Source organism: Sinocyclocheilus anshuiensis, unplaced genomic scaffold (assembly GCF_001515605.1).
Source record: "Sinocyclocheilus anshuiensis isolate Anshui unplaced genomic scaffold, SAMN03320099.WGS_v1.1 scaffold8470, whole genome shotgun sequence".
Lineage (NCBI taxonomy): Eukaryota > Metazoa > Chordata > Actinopteri > Cypriniformes > Cyprinidae > Sinocyclocheilus > Sinocyclocheilus anshuiensis.
In genome coordinates, this window is record NW_015541334.1 from 1 (window position 1) to 15,369 (window position 15,369).

At 34.5% G+C, this 15,369-nt stretch overlaps 1 pseudogene; it reads left to right on the forward strand.

Moving 5' to 3' along the window:
• Positions 1-524: 524 nt before the first annotated feature.
• On the forward strand, positions 525-9,036 carry LOC107690802 (uncharacterized; annotated as a pseudogene).
• Positions 9,037-15,369: the final 6,333 nt, after the last annotated feature.

Consider the following 15,369-nt stretch of genomic DNA (forward strand, 5'->3'; position numbering starts at 1 on the left):
ATATACTTGAACTTTACTTAAGTATACTTACTAAAATAAACTTCATCAGACACAAACTGACTTATTTTGTATTTAACCCTCATGTGAGCAGATCTGAATCTAAAGTAATGGTAATTCTGAGGCTGCTGTATGATTCAGTTTTGTGTATAAGAAATTCTCAGGGATAATAATGTGCTAATATTATGCTAATATGCCAATTAGTACGTTTTATTGATTTCTACATAAAAAACTTGATCTTTACTGATGAAAACAGAGCTGAGTTGTATGTGTGATCTTGCCTTGATTCAAGTCTGCATACTTATTATGATATGGAATAAGATCAATGAGAATATCCTACAAAAGCTGTCACCCTTTTGGGGTAAATAAGGTACAGTGTGCCTTTCTGAAAGGGTCCAATATCACGGTCTCTTTCTGTGTTGAAAATGATTGCCCTTTTGACCACGCCTAGGTTCACTTCAGGACATTTTCAAAAAGCATGACGAAATATAACGCGTTCGCTGAAATCACGTGACTGGGGTAGTTTGGTTCCTTGGCGAGCCCGTCATCAGTTGGATCGCTGCTGTCATTCCGTTTGGATACTGTCAGATACCACATCAGTATGAGGAACCAATCTCTCATTTTTTGGCTTTTATTCTTCGTGCACGGTGAGTCATATTTACTTTTACTAATTTAATAGCTATTTTCGGTTTCAAAATAAACCGGAAATGCGCATTTACTGTTATCCTCTATTTTTTTTCTTCAGCGTTTCTTAAAATGCACAATTGTAGGTATATTTTTTTCTTCAGCGTTTTTTAGCATACACAGTTGTATAACTTTTCTACAAATAGATGTTGTCATAAATGACACTGTGAATAATGACAGCACCACTAGAAGAGTATTTTGTGGTTATGCGTGTTGTTTGTGCATGTGTTTGATTGTGAACACTAGAGGGCGCAGACAGCCTGACAGTTGGTGTTCATGATAGTGATTTCAGTCCTCTAGATCTAGATAATTTCTAATGGTAAAACTGATGGCCTATGTCTCTGAATAACTTTAAAACATTCATATGGTTTCTTTACTATGTTTGAATAAAGTTAGAATAATATTTAACAATAACATTAACATCAACATTTGACATTGGTTGATTGTTTGGAATTTTTATGCAGTAGGGCTATGTATTTTATTCAGGCTGTACTACTCAGATGATTGTTACTCTGTATGTGTGTTATTTGTCCATGTTTTTAATTGCATGTGATATTTCTTCTGAAACAAAGCACTTTTTACAGTTGCACAGTTGTGAGGTTTAATACGAGAGACAATGCAATAGATAGGCTATTTGATTTACAGTAGCAATTGCTGCACTTGAAAATAATGTCAGGATTACCAAAATTAATTTATTTATTTACCATATTCCAGGTGTGTTTGGTGCTGATGAAGTGTCAGTGTCAGTGATGGTGGGAGATTCTATCACTCTACACACTGATGATACTGAAACACAGGGAGCTGAGAAATTGCAGTGGAAAATTCAAGATGAAAACACATTCATAGCAATTATCGATAGAGAAATCTCTAATACCTCTGTACCTGGGAATGATGAAGAAAGAGTCAGTGGCAGATTAGATGTGAACAATACGACTGGATCTCTGACCATCACAAACCTCAAAAACACAGACTCTAGAGTTTATGAACTACAGATCAAGACCAGCAGAGAGCCCAAATACAAGATATTCAAGGTCACTGTCCACGGTGAGTAACTCAGTGTGATCATTATGTGGATTAACTGTATGTGAAGATGCTTTAGAATAATCACAATAATCCTTTATTAGTGTTTATTAATTTTGTTCAACCCCATTTGCAGAAAGTTGGGACATTTTGTAAAAGGCAGTTAAAACAAAAATCTGTGATTTGATAATTCTCTTGAACTTTTGTTTAATTGACAAAAGCACAAAGAAAAGATTTCCAATGTTTTCACTGACCAATTTGATTAATTTAGATTTTAATGGCTGCCAAACACTCACAAAAGGTTTGGACGGAGGCATGCTTACCACTGCGTCACATCAACTTTCCTTTCAATTACAAATTTAATCGTTTAGGAAACGAAGATACTAATTGTTGCAGATGTTCAAGGGTAATTTTTGCTCAATCTCACTTTATACAAGACTTCAGCTGTTCAACAGTCCATGGTCATCATTGTCTTATTCTCCTTTTCACGATGTGCCTGACATTTACAATAAGGGACTGGACACACACTCTGTGAATTTTAACACAACCTTTTTCATTGTTTTATAGGTTTTTTTTTTCATTGACAATTTTGGGAAGTGAAATGGCATTCACATATTTCATATTACCTCCATAATATGATGCATTTCAGAGTGAAACAGGATATTCCATGAGAAAATGTGCAACACAGGAATTGATTAAAAATGTCATCTTTACAGATTTCTAATACTCCCCAAATATTTATAATACACTCCAAACAAGACATATCCATAACGGTGACTTAATTGTCATGCAGGCTACTACACATTTATATTCAAATGAGATTAACCTATACTGTCATTTTAGACCAAGAAAAAAAAAATACTTTGTATATTTAAACATAACTTCATATGAATGGTACAAAACTTGGTGATTTTTGTGACACTTACACACACACACAGCTAAATGATCATAAAAATAGTGAGACTTGTGTGGTTTATAGTCAAAAATGGCTGCCATAAATGAATGGGATATACAAAAAATATGAAATTCACAATAATAATAATAATAATAATAAAATTCACAATTTTGGGGGGTCTCAGTTTGGAGCACACTGTACATGGACATGTAAACATGTATTATGTGAAAATTAAGCTAAAGCATTATAAATTTAATATCCTTTTTTAAACTGTTCATGTTTATTCTCCAGCTGTGTTTGGTGTTGAGCCAAATGGAGTGAAGTCACTGTCAGTGATGAAGGAAGATTCTGTCACTCTACACACTGGTGTTGAAGTACAAAGAGCTGATCAGACACAGTGGAAGTCTGGAGATCAAGTCATCCCTATCGCTCACTTAAACAGCAGTGATGACGGGAGTCAAACCGGAGATCTCACCATCAGTAACATCCGAAGCGATTAGACTGGAGATTTTAAAATGGAGATCAGCACCAGCAGTATGATTTTACACAGGAAATTCAGTATTAATTTTAGTGGTGAGTAAATTCATTTTATCTAATGGTATATGATCTATTAAATAATATTACACTTTGACAATGTGATCACTTTAGTAAACAGTTCAAAGCAGTTAAATTAATACTCAAGTTTAAATTAAACGTTTAAAATTCAGGATAAGGCATTTCATTTTTAGTAATTTTCTGGGATGGATTTCCATTTGTTTATCAGGTGGCAATCCTTGGAATTAATAGCCTACATTAAAGTGTCTATACTTTTACAAATGTATCCATACATACGGCGCAATGTGGTAAGCAGTGGGGATAATGGCACACCTTAAAATAGCTTTCCACTACTTCCATACTGTATATGATTTTACTGAACACTGATGGAACAACAGATTTTGTGTGCAAATAAATCATAAAAGTGGTTTGTTTCGTTTAAATATTTTATATGAGGTGGTGAAGTGGGCCTTTTACTCCACACGGGGTAAAAGACTCACCTGCATGTGTTATGGCCTCTGGTAGATAAAACTCACAAAGAGTAGGGAATCCACAAGAACTTCAATATAAATCCACTCGGAAACAGACAGGAAAAACTCTGGCATAATTCCAACAAACGTGCAACAGAAACAATAACTGGCAAATGAAATGTGGAACACTCAGGAATTAAGAACACAAGGACTAATGGGATAATTAACAAGACACCAGGTGAATAGAATGACTAATTAAACAGACTGGGGAAAACTAGGTCACAGGGGAAACTCAAAACACACAGACATGTAACAGCATGGAGCAAAAAGTGCACAGTTATACAAAAATTTTGGCCAAAGTATGTTTTCAATAATATATACTTGTTCAAAACAGTCACTTTAGCAAACCTTATACCATTTTCTGTTTGTTTTGATAACAGAATTAATTTTTGTTCAGTAAATATACTCTTTAAAATGTTTATTTTAAAAATATAGAAACAAAATTATTTGTTTTATATATATATATATATATATATATATATATATATACACACACAGTACAGAGACTCAAACATGTAAGGTCATGTGAAGTTATTTTTAAAGGTTTATCTATTGATTATTGACAGCTTATTTATATTATGTATTAAGCTAGGTGAGTTTGTCTTTAAAAAAATTTTGTTAACTATGTAGTGACCTTTAATTTGGAGCAAGAGAAACTGGGGGAGTGATTTTATTGTGTCAGAGATGTGTCAGATTGCTCACAGCTGATTAGTCCAGTTTCAGATCTCTTATCCAGAGCATAACCTGTGCCAGAGCAGGTTAGCAGCGGAGCATAAGTTACTATGGCGATGAACACTGCTAAAAGCTAAGCCTAAAACCCATGTTTGACACAAACTAAACTGAAACCTACCTAGCTAGCCAGCTAATCCAGCTTCATGGTATAGGCGCCAGATATGCTGAGCATCAACTGCACCTTTTCTAACCAATCTATGAGATTTGCCACTTTCAGTTGAATAAGTGGTTGAAAAGAGCCATCAAGTATGACAATTTCTGCTTTGAGTAATGACGGAGTGTTTGCTTACATTGTCACAGATGAAGTGGATTAGATATAGGCTGTCAGATAAACAGACATTTGAATAAACAGAAACACTTTTCATTTAATGGTATAGGAATAAATGCTGCTTAATAAAGTGTGAAGTTAATTTGAGCAAAGTCTTGGTGAAAGTTTGTTCTGGGTGTCCAGTACAGAAAATCCAATGAAATAAATTTAAAAGATAAAAGTTTGTTCTGGGTAAGAGATTGCAAACCAAAATTGGACCAATCAACTGAGAACAAAGTGACATATACATCTGATGCAGTAAAGTCCCTCCCCAGTTTCTCTTGCCCCAAATTAAATATCACTTCACAGTACAAGAATTTTAAAGACAAAATCCCCTGGCTTTTAGTGATGATTATTTATTTTAATTATTTTATGATTTATATATTAGGGTGTAGTTAAAAATTACAATAATATTTCGGGCAAGAATTACTGAATTGTGCCCCAAAATGAAATACTTGTCATAAAAAATAAAAAAAAATCATTCATATGTTTAATCTTATGTTCTCTAAATGTCTTTGATGCTGACAGATGGAATGAAGACAGTATCAGTGAAGAAAGGAGACCCTGTCACTCTTGACACTGGTCTTATTGAAATAAAGGGATATGATCTGATATTATGGATGTCCGAAGGCCATGTCATGGCTGAAATGAAAAGAACTACCAATCAGTTTTCATTATTCAGTGCTGAAGGGAAATTTGAAGGCAGACTACAGCGAGAGCATCAAACTGGATCTCTCATCATCCGTGACTCCAGAACCACAGACTCTGGAGTTTATCATCTACACATGAGCAGCAGCACATACACCTTACAGAGGACCATCAGTGTTACTGTCACTGATGTTCCTGTCGCTGATGTTCCTGTCACTGGTGAGTAGATCAAATCTTTCTGTATCAATAACTTATTCACATCTGTTGTCTGGGAATTATTAATATGAATTCAACATAAATGCATATATATATATATATATATATATATATATACTGTATATATATTCACTGTCAGAAAAAAGGTACGTGGAGGTTTACAATTGAATTATCTCATTTTCAGTAAAAAGAAGTAAATGAATTAATAAATGTGGAAATAAATAAATGTGGAAATAAACATAAAAATCAATGAATGCATAAATAAATGTAAAAATAAATAAATATAAACAACAATTAAAAATAAATGAAAATGAAAATACATGTAAAATAAATAACGAAAATAATAAATAATGTTAATAAAAAAGGTAATAAAAAGATAAATTGAGGATTATATTTTATTCTTCCAGTACATAGTGTGGTGCAGTGGCTAAAGCTCAGAGTTAGTTATTTCAGGGTTTTTGATTCAGACTTCATATAGAGGGTTATGAACTCTCGAGCAGGATACATGACCCCAGGTTGCTCTAAAGAAAGTGTCCCTGTCCTTTTAGTAAACGTGTCTGCTAAATGAATACTTTGTTGGTAAATGAGCAGTGAAAGGGAAAAATGTCTCATTATAACCCTAATATTCTTGAAAAGCAGTCGGGCATAGTCTTTTATTATAATTTCTTTTAAAAAATAAGCAGTGATGTGATTTGTCTGCCAAGTCAAAGTGAGTGGATTCATTTCATAAATCACATCTGTGTATGTATGTTGTCGCGGGGTGAATGAGAACACAGACTCGGTACTGGTCGAAAGAGCCCCGGAGGGTGATTTATTTTCCCACACACTGATCACCCGTGCTCTGATGAATGGTGCTTGGTGCCCGTCTCAGCGTGGTGCTCGGGGGGTGAAGTGCCGTGGTGCAGATTCCTCTCCCAAGGTGCCTTCGGAGTCTGTGAACAAGGAGAAACAAGCATTAATGTCGCCTGGAGCTCCGGGCTGCCTTCCTGCTGGTGTCTCCTCTCCTGGCTTTTAAGGCCAGCGGGAACGAGCTCCAGGTGCGCCACTCATCGCGCACAGGTGTTGTGCGTCGGTGATCAGTGTGGCAGCGGCGTTTCCAGGGCGACGCTAATCTGGACTCGGGATACTCGCCACAATGTGCATAGGGCCCTTTGAAACAAATATAATCATAGGGTTAAACTGATGGAAACTCAGCTCTCAGAGTCTTTGCACTGCTTCAGAATCTCACTGTCTAGACCAGTCACAAAAGATTTGCTAAGGGTCACATACAGTAAAACTAACCGTCTGCACTTTCAAATGCACTTTGCTCCTTTAAACAAAGTGCTGTGAAAACCCTTCATCAGTGGCCTTATGAAAAGAGAATTCATTATTATTATTTTTTCAGAAGTCAGAAAGGGCTTTATTGCCAAGTATTGTTTCACAATTTGAGTTGAATTACTGAAATAAATGAACTTTTCCACGACATTCTAATTTATTGAGATGCACCTGTACACTAGCTGAGTTGAAATCCCAGTTGTGCAGGCGGGGCATGTTGCAACACTGCGTTACAACGTACCCACTACTAGATCTGTGTTATTCTATCAAGGTCTTTGTTGAACGTCATTGTAATACAGCATGTGCAAGCGTACACCACAAGGAAAAGGCATCTCCAATCCGTCGTTTTTGATCAATTAATTAAAACATATGGCACAAAATTCATATGAACACCGGCTAGTAAACTTTGTCACTCACATAACGGGATTAACAATAAACAGCGGAAACGTGCACAGCGCCGCACACTCTGGTCCGTACAAATGCACTCTTATTTTGATTGAGTGTTAGCCTAATTGCTTATAACTTACTCAGTTTCTTCTTTGTTGTTAAAGATGAAGAACTTTAATATGGAATGAGTAATTGTAGTTCTTGAATCTGACCAGTATAATTTTGACATTCTCAAATAGCCTCTTTTTTGATTGAAATTTCTCTTAAAGTAGGCCTATATCTTAAAAATACGATTTGTTAGTCAAATAGACTACTTACTAATAACTGAAAAATGTAGATTAAATATTCAAATAAAATGTTTTGCTTGAATAACAATCAATGGTGCGCACTTGACACAGAACATGGCTTATCAAAATGCAGTTTAACTCCTTCGGTGGTCAGCCTGTTCAGACAGATGCGACACAGGCCTATTCTAGGCTACTATTGGTGTCGTACGGCTACTGTACATTGAGTTCAGATCGCAATGACCATTAAATGTCTGCACAATGACTGTCTCTCTTTCTCATTACAGTATCAGATCTTCACTGAGGTTATTTAGTGCTGATGTTTGTAGTGTTTGTTATAGATCAGACACACATTCACACTAATGACTGTCTTTTTATCATTACAGTATCAGATCTTCACTCAGGTTATTTAGTGCTGATGTTTCTAGTGTTTGTTATAGATCAGACACACATTCACACTAATGACTGTCTTTTTATCATTACAGTATCAGATCTTCACTCAGGTTATTTAGTGCTGATGTTTCTAGTGTTTGTTATAGATCAGACACACATTCACACTAATGACTGTCTTTTTATCATTACAGGTACAGATCTTCACTCAGGTAATGTAGTGCTGATGTTTCTAGTGTTTGTTATAGATCAGACACACATTCACACTAATGACTGTCTTTTTATCATTACAGGTACAGATCTTCACTCAGGTAATGTAGTGCTGATGTTTCTAGTGTTTGTTATAGATCAGACACATTCACACTAATGACTGTCTCTTTTTATCATTACAGTATCAGATCTTCACGTAGGTAATGTAGTGCTGATGTTTCTAGTGTTTGTTATAGATCAGACACACATTCACACTAATGACTGTCTTTTTATCATTACAGGTACAGATCTTCACTCAGGTAATGTAGTGCTGATGTTTCTAGTGTTTGTTATAGATCAGACACACATTCACACTAATGACTGTCTTTTTATCATTACAGGTACAGATCTTCACTCAGGTAATGTAGTGCTGATGTTTCTAGTGTTTGTTATAGATCAGACACACATTCACACTAATGACTGTCTTTTTATCATTACAGGTACAGATCTTCACTCAGGTAATGTAGTGCTGATGTTTCTAGTGTTTGTTATAGATCAGACACACATTCACACTAATGACTGTCTTTTTATCATTACAGGTACAGATCTTCACTCAGGTAATGTAGTGCTGATGTTTCTAGTGTTTGTTATAGATCAGACACATTCACACTAATGACTGTCTGTCTTTATCATTACAGAATTATCACTGATTTTTGTTGTTCTGGTGCTGGTGCTGGTGGTGGTGGTGGCAGCAATAACTGCAGGCTTTGTGATTTACTGGAAGAAGTATAGGCAACCAAGGCAAAATCGTAAGTATTAAATATAGATGATACAACAAGAAAAAACATGAACTTTATTATACAAAATATGTCGTACTTGTAGGAAGTACAAAAAAAAAAAAAAAAAAAATGTGAATTGTACAAAAATGTATGATTTTTAGGAAAAAAAAAAAAAAAAAAAAAAAAAATATATATATATATATATATATATACTGTATATGTGTTTGTGTTTGTTTGTGTATGATGTGTATTATGTGCTTTATACAAAGAAAAAAAAATTGAAATATTAAATGATCTTGTGCGGCTTTACTTAAGACTGAAAAACAGTGTGAAAAATAGTAAAATTACTATATAGTTATAAATACAGCATGAAACATCTGCAGGACCATACAGCATAAACATCTGCACACTGTGCAGTTTAAGAGTACAAGGAAAAGAATTTGATAATTTGTATGGCTGGTCTAGTAAGATTACATAGCAGCATCAGCAAAGAATAAAAACACCTTATCCATTTAGTAAACTCTAATCTGATTGGCTGGCTTTATGGACCTTCTGAACCACAGGTGTTTTTATCACTTTGCCTGTCACAATGTACCAGGATGATACAGTAATTGCTTTTGAGTTTGACATAATGGCTGGGTGTGCCAGAGTTTTTAAAGCTCTTGGCATCAAATCTGTTTTTTTTTGTTTGCGACACATAGTAGCAACTAACATCAAGAAGAACTGTATATTCTGCTTTATGTCTGAGATATAGTCTATATTATTTTTGGACTTCGACTTCTAGACACATTTCTAGCGCAGAAAACAAAATAAAACTGATTGGTCACTTTACATCTCAGTTAGATGGTTCTTTCTGTCTAAGTGCTTCTTGCCTGCCTGTAATAATAACAGATTTACAATAAATGAAAATCTGTTTGCTTTCAGCAAGGCACTGGGTCCCTTGGGATTAACGAACACTGTAAGAAGTTTTGATATGGATTCATTCCTCTTGTTAATTCAGACATGATTACAACATTAACACCAATAATACAAATATAAAGACAGGACTGACCTTCCCTTAATCTACTTTTGATTTAACTTACAAATACTATTCTCTGTGACACTGGCCTTCATTCAGTTATTAACCCTGACATAGATTTGAGAACAGATGTATATGTTGCTTTGGGAAATAATAAGATACTGCAATTCAAAAGAAAAACATTTGCTACTTTAGATTTCTATATCTAAAATATAGAAATATAAGAATAAATATTTAATTAAGTTACTGTATTTAAACATTTAGTATTATATATAAAGTTTCATTTTTAAGAGAGGATTTGTTATTGTTTGAAAAACTATGGTGGACTATGTAATACAAAAACGTTTAAAAGTTATTATTATTTTTTTTAATTAAAGCAATCAGTTATCAATTTATTAAGTGTCACTAAACCTCTGTAAAACACAATTACTGTTGATGCATTGAGGGTAAATAAGAGGGTAATTTTAGCAATCAACCACAAGCTGAATATTCAAAGAAATTGTTTAATTGTTACAAGCAGGAGCCCTGACTCTGTGTTGATAATATTCAGCATTTAATGTTTATGTCACTGTGGCTTTATTAGTTAATTAATAAAACACTATTAATACAATAATTTGAAAGCAATTCTGCATCAGTGTTATATTAAGAGATAACTCTTTCTCTTTTTAACTTCTGTGATTCTGTATTTTCTCACAGATGCTACTGCTGGTGAAGAGAATGGGTTGGCAAAAGAATCGGATGAAACAGAAGTCTTATAACAGTTTATAGTTAGCTCAATAATACAAACAAGAAGAGTGTTTGAAATCAGCTCGTGTGTGCTTCTGAAATGTGAAACTAGTAAGTAAAGGCTTTCATTTGATTTGTCAGAAATAGTGAAAAGTGCTCATTTTGAAGTTGATATTAGAATTCACACCGTTCGCACTGATGTTGATAATATTGTGTTCTTGTATTAAGAGACATTTTGACTGATGTTCTCCTGTAAATAACCTTAATATGTATATGCTTTTTTGTTATTTGATACTCGTGCACTGTTACGTTTCACTCTTTTTTTTACCTTTTTTGGTAAGATATGTATTTGATAACTTAAATGTGGTTTCGATTTAGAGTGACTATGTTTCCATGAGGATTGTCATGCTAAAAGCTCTTTGTGTCACTCTGATACTGATAATGTTACTTACTGAACATTACATTCATTTAGCTGTTGCATTTTTATTTTATAAAACATTTTTTCATTTTGCATGTGGATGAGTATTGAGAAAATAAAAACTTGTTTTGCCATTAATTGTGGTTTGATTGTTAATAGATTTCCCAGCCAACAAAAATATGTTCTAAGATCACAAAGTCCCATGAATATTTCTGTATGTTCTCTAAACATGTTTCCTTTTTACTGGGAGAAGGTCACATGATTCACATTCAAAACTGACCACAGCAATGAATATTCCAACAACTTAAAGATAAAATCGACTTACAGTTTGAACAAAATCTGTAGAGCATACATGAGGTTTATAAAGAAATTCTTCAGTCAGTGAAACCAAAGCTACAACTGTGCAACATTAATTTGTGTGCGCATCTGTTGTACATGAATGGGCTTCACATGATACAGTCTATGAAAAGTAACATTTATTACTTTTTCGCATAATATTTAAAAATTAATGCAGGAGTGGCACCATGGTGCCATTCTATTGACATGGCACTGAAAGGTTCACTTAAATCTTGCACTTGAATAACATACTAATAAGTAGTATAATGGCACTTTGCTTTACTTTTTGTAAGTGTTATTCGTTATTATTAATATTATTCATTGGACGGTAAAGACTAGCAAACTGTTTCAGGCTGGAATAAACTGTTTTGTCAGCTGGATAGCAAAAATCACAACAGCATCCACTCCTACCAGAACAGAGACGACCAATCAGAACACTGTTTCCTGTGGTCTAAAGGGGAAAACACCCCAATACTGAAACAGAACTGTCAAAATCTTTTAAAATAGGTTTCAGTAGTTGCATTGGGCCTTCTATCACAAAGCAAAATACTAGTTTGAACACAACAGGATCAGAGTGTCTCTTTTTTTGACTTCAGGCAGACCTCAGATTGTACCCTGGTCTTCTAAAGCAGATAACGTGCCTGGAGCGCCCCCTAGTAACTGAACATCAAAACATATCTTAATGATTTAATGCATCATAAACTATCACGCAATGTTATTTTACAATGTCGTTTTTAAATAAGGATGATAATCAAATCATATGAAGTCAAATCAGTGGGAATTTTTGTGTCTGTGGTGATGCTCAGACTGCACTGAAAGGTGTCAGTGTTGTAGATATTATATTATATATTATTTGCATATTTGTAAAATAAGTTGTTGTGTAAAGAGATAGTCTATCTGTTTCTCTCCTAGGCAGTTAGGCTGGTTAGAGCTTTCAGCAGGGTGAAAGCTGAAGTTTCTTACATTGTTTTCATTGTTTTTCTTAATTTTGAGCAATGATTTCATATCAAACTGCTTTAATGTATAGAGGTGTGTTATCTGTTTTGGTTTTTATGAACTTTAACCTTATCGCACAGCCCATGGACATCACAAGACATCAATGAAGAAAAACTGTGTCGGCAAAACAGAGCTTTGATCGTCGCTGAAGAGTTAGAAATTTACTGCTAAAAAACACAATCCTGAATCAGGCACTTTCCACAAATGACAGTGATTACAAATTTGCTACAGTTACAAATTACGGAATAGAGTCTGAGATTCAGAAGTTGCTATAAGGACATTTAAATACTATTAATAAAATCATAATGCATGTAAATGCAGATCCAGTTACTATGGTCAGTCACTGAGAATTTGATCATTGTTCTGTGGTGAAATGTATTAATCACCTCCGTCATTTCAGATTCCTGTAAGAAACACAAACACAAAAGGTCAAAGGAGAAAAGCACACCTTGTGCTACAGATGCAAAACCTGCAGGAGCTCAAAAATAATGACAGAAATCTGAAGCAATTTGAGAAGCTGTTGGATCGTAATGCAGAGTTAAATGCATATTATTAAATATTTGTAACTGACATATGGAAAATGAATACATTAAAAACATGCTAAAATCTAAAAATGTATTTTTGTAGTACATTTATGAGAAGGTGCAATGTCATAATGTTACTTTTTGTTGTAGTGAAATGAGATAAAAATGAGATAAAAAAAATTATTTAGAATTTAAAAGGCAAATTTTCTAATAATGACTGCAGTGTTTCTCTGTTCCCTTTCTCACATTTAAATTAGCAGAAGTGTCTTCAGCTTTTAGTCTTACAGGAAACTCAAGCGTTCAGCAGGAAGTTAAACTGTTTATTTTCGCAGAAACGTCTTGAGCTCACATGAACTGTTTTTACAGTTATTTGCAGCCTGAGTGAAGTGTGAAGATCTAATCTGATCTTTCTCTCTGGTCAATTCGGAACATTAGTACACTACTAGTACATTGTACATAGTAAAATGTAACTTTTTATGTTAACTTGAACTTGAACTTTACTTAGGTATAATTAATAAAATGAACTTGAAGTATACTTATAAGTTTACTTTAAGGGTACATCAGAATGTGCTCTCAGATCATGTTCTGGAGTGGATATAGACCAATATACAAAAAGAATGAAATTATTTCACAAACTTTTATTTTCTGTGTCATTCTGTGCCCCCTAGTGTCCTGATGTGGTAATGTCTGATTCTTCAGTAACGGACTGGTGTTGACCTCACAAGTGCAGCCACAAACACCAGAGCAGAGACAACCAATCAGAACACAGTTTCCTCTGGTCTGAGGGAAAAACACCCCAATACTTTAATAAAACTGTCCAAATCTTTTAAAATTTCAGAAAAAAAAAGGTTTCAGTAGTTCTATAGGGCCTTCTTTCACAAAGTAAAATAACTGGTTTGAACTAAACAAGATCAGAGTGTCTCGTTTTTAGACTTCAGACCTCAGATATCAAGTCTTCCAAAACTGATGACGATACTGGAATTCCCCTAGTCACTAAACATGAAAACTTATGTATGTTTTAATGTGTCAAACTGCCATGCAATGTTATTTTACATGAATTAGCAAATATTATGTGATAGGAGCCAGTGTTTCTCACACTGAAGATTGGTCTTGTGTTTGTGTAAGCTTAATTTAGGTATGACTGAACTGTTGCAATAACCTATTTTGACAGTTACCTGAATGTTTAATCTCTCCGTTTTAAGAACGGTCTGTGCAGTCTATCGGAGAATTACTGAAGAGTTATAATAAATTACATATAATTTGATGATGATTGACTGAGAACTGAAATATGCAGTTACATGAATGTCTCCATTTCCCTTAAGATGCGGTTCTGGAGAATAATTGTGCTGTTGTAAATATCACAACAAGTGTCATTACCTGCGTCACTTTCAGATGATGAAGGATTTTGTGGATTGACAGCAGAAGCGGGTGGACGAGCTGAAAAATATTAGAGAACCACAGACTGTGAATAAATCAACAGTAAGATGGCTGCAATTTCTCAAGTCAACTCCTGTAATCTTCACCCAAAATGTCTCACTTAACTTTTCTCTGAAGGAATAGAGGGCAAGAATACGGCTACCCTGAGAGTTCTACTCACCATCAACAGTAACACTGAATCTCTTGATTGACTCCCGATTCCTGGTAATGGTGCTTAGTTTATAAAGTCCAGAGTCTGTGGTTCTGGTGTTTGTGATGCTCAGAGATCCAGTCTGATGATCCAGCTTCAGTCTGTCTCTTAATCTCTCATCATTATAATATGCAGTAATGTTCCTGATCACTCTTGCAATGCGAGTGTCTCCAAACCTCCACTCAATCTCATCATCTCTAGTTCAGTATCATCAGTGTGTAGAGTGACAGAATCTCCCTCCATCACTGACACTGACTCCACTGCATCAGCACCAAACACACCTGGAGAACAAAGAGGAACAGAGTAATAAAGTAATAAAGCATAAGAATAGAAATACTACATAATCATATGTTCAGAAAAACTGATTCCAAAAGATATTTATAACCTACTTTCAATCCTCAAATGGAAAGGTACCATTTTTAAGTATTACAGAAATATATCATGTTGGGCTAATGTTTTTATTGTATCAAGAAAGCTCACACATGATGGAAATTCACTGTCTCAATCACTCTTAATTCACCCCAGGTTTTATTTAATTCTGTATTATTCATTATTATTACTATTTGTTTGTAGGCAGTTAAGACTAGCAAACTGAATTGAGATGTTTTATCAAATATATTTCATCAGTATGTGCTCAATAACTTACTGTACTCTCAAATCATCTTTTAGGGTGGATGAAGCCAATATGCAAAAAGAGCAAATTTATTTTACAAAGTTTTATTTGCTTTACACAAATCATCTGAGGCTTGTTAAAGCGCATCATCATCGCCCCCTAGTGTTCTGATGTCAGAATGTCTGATTCTTCAGTAACGGACTGA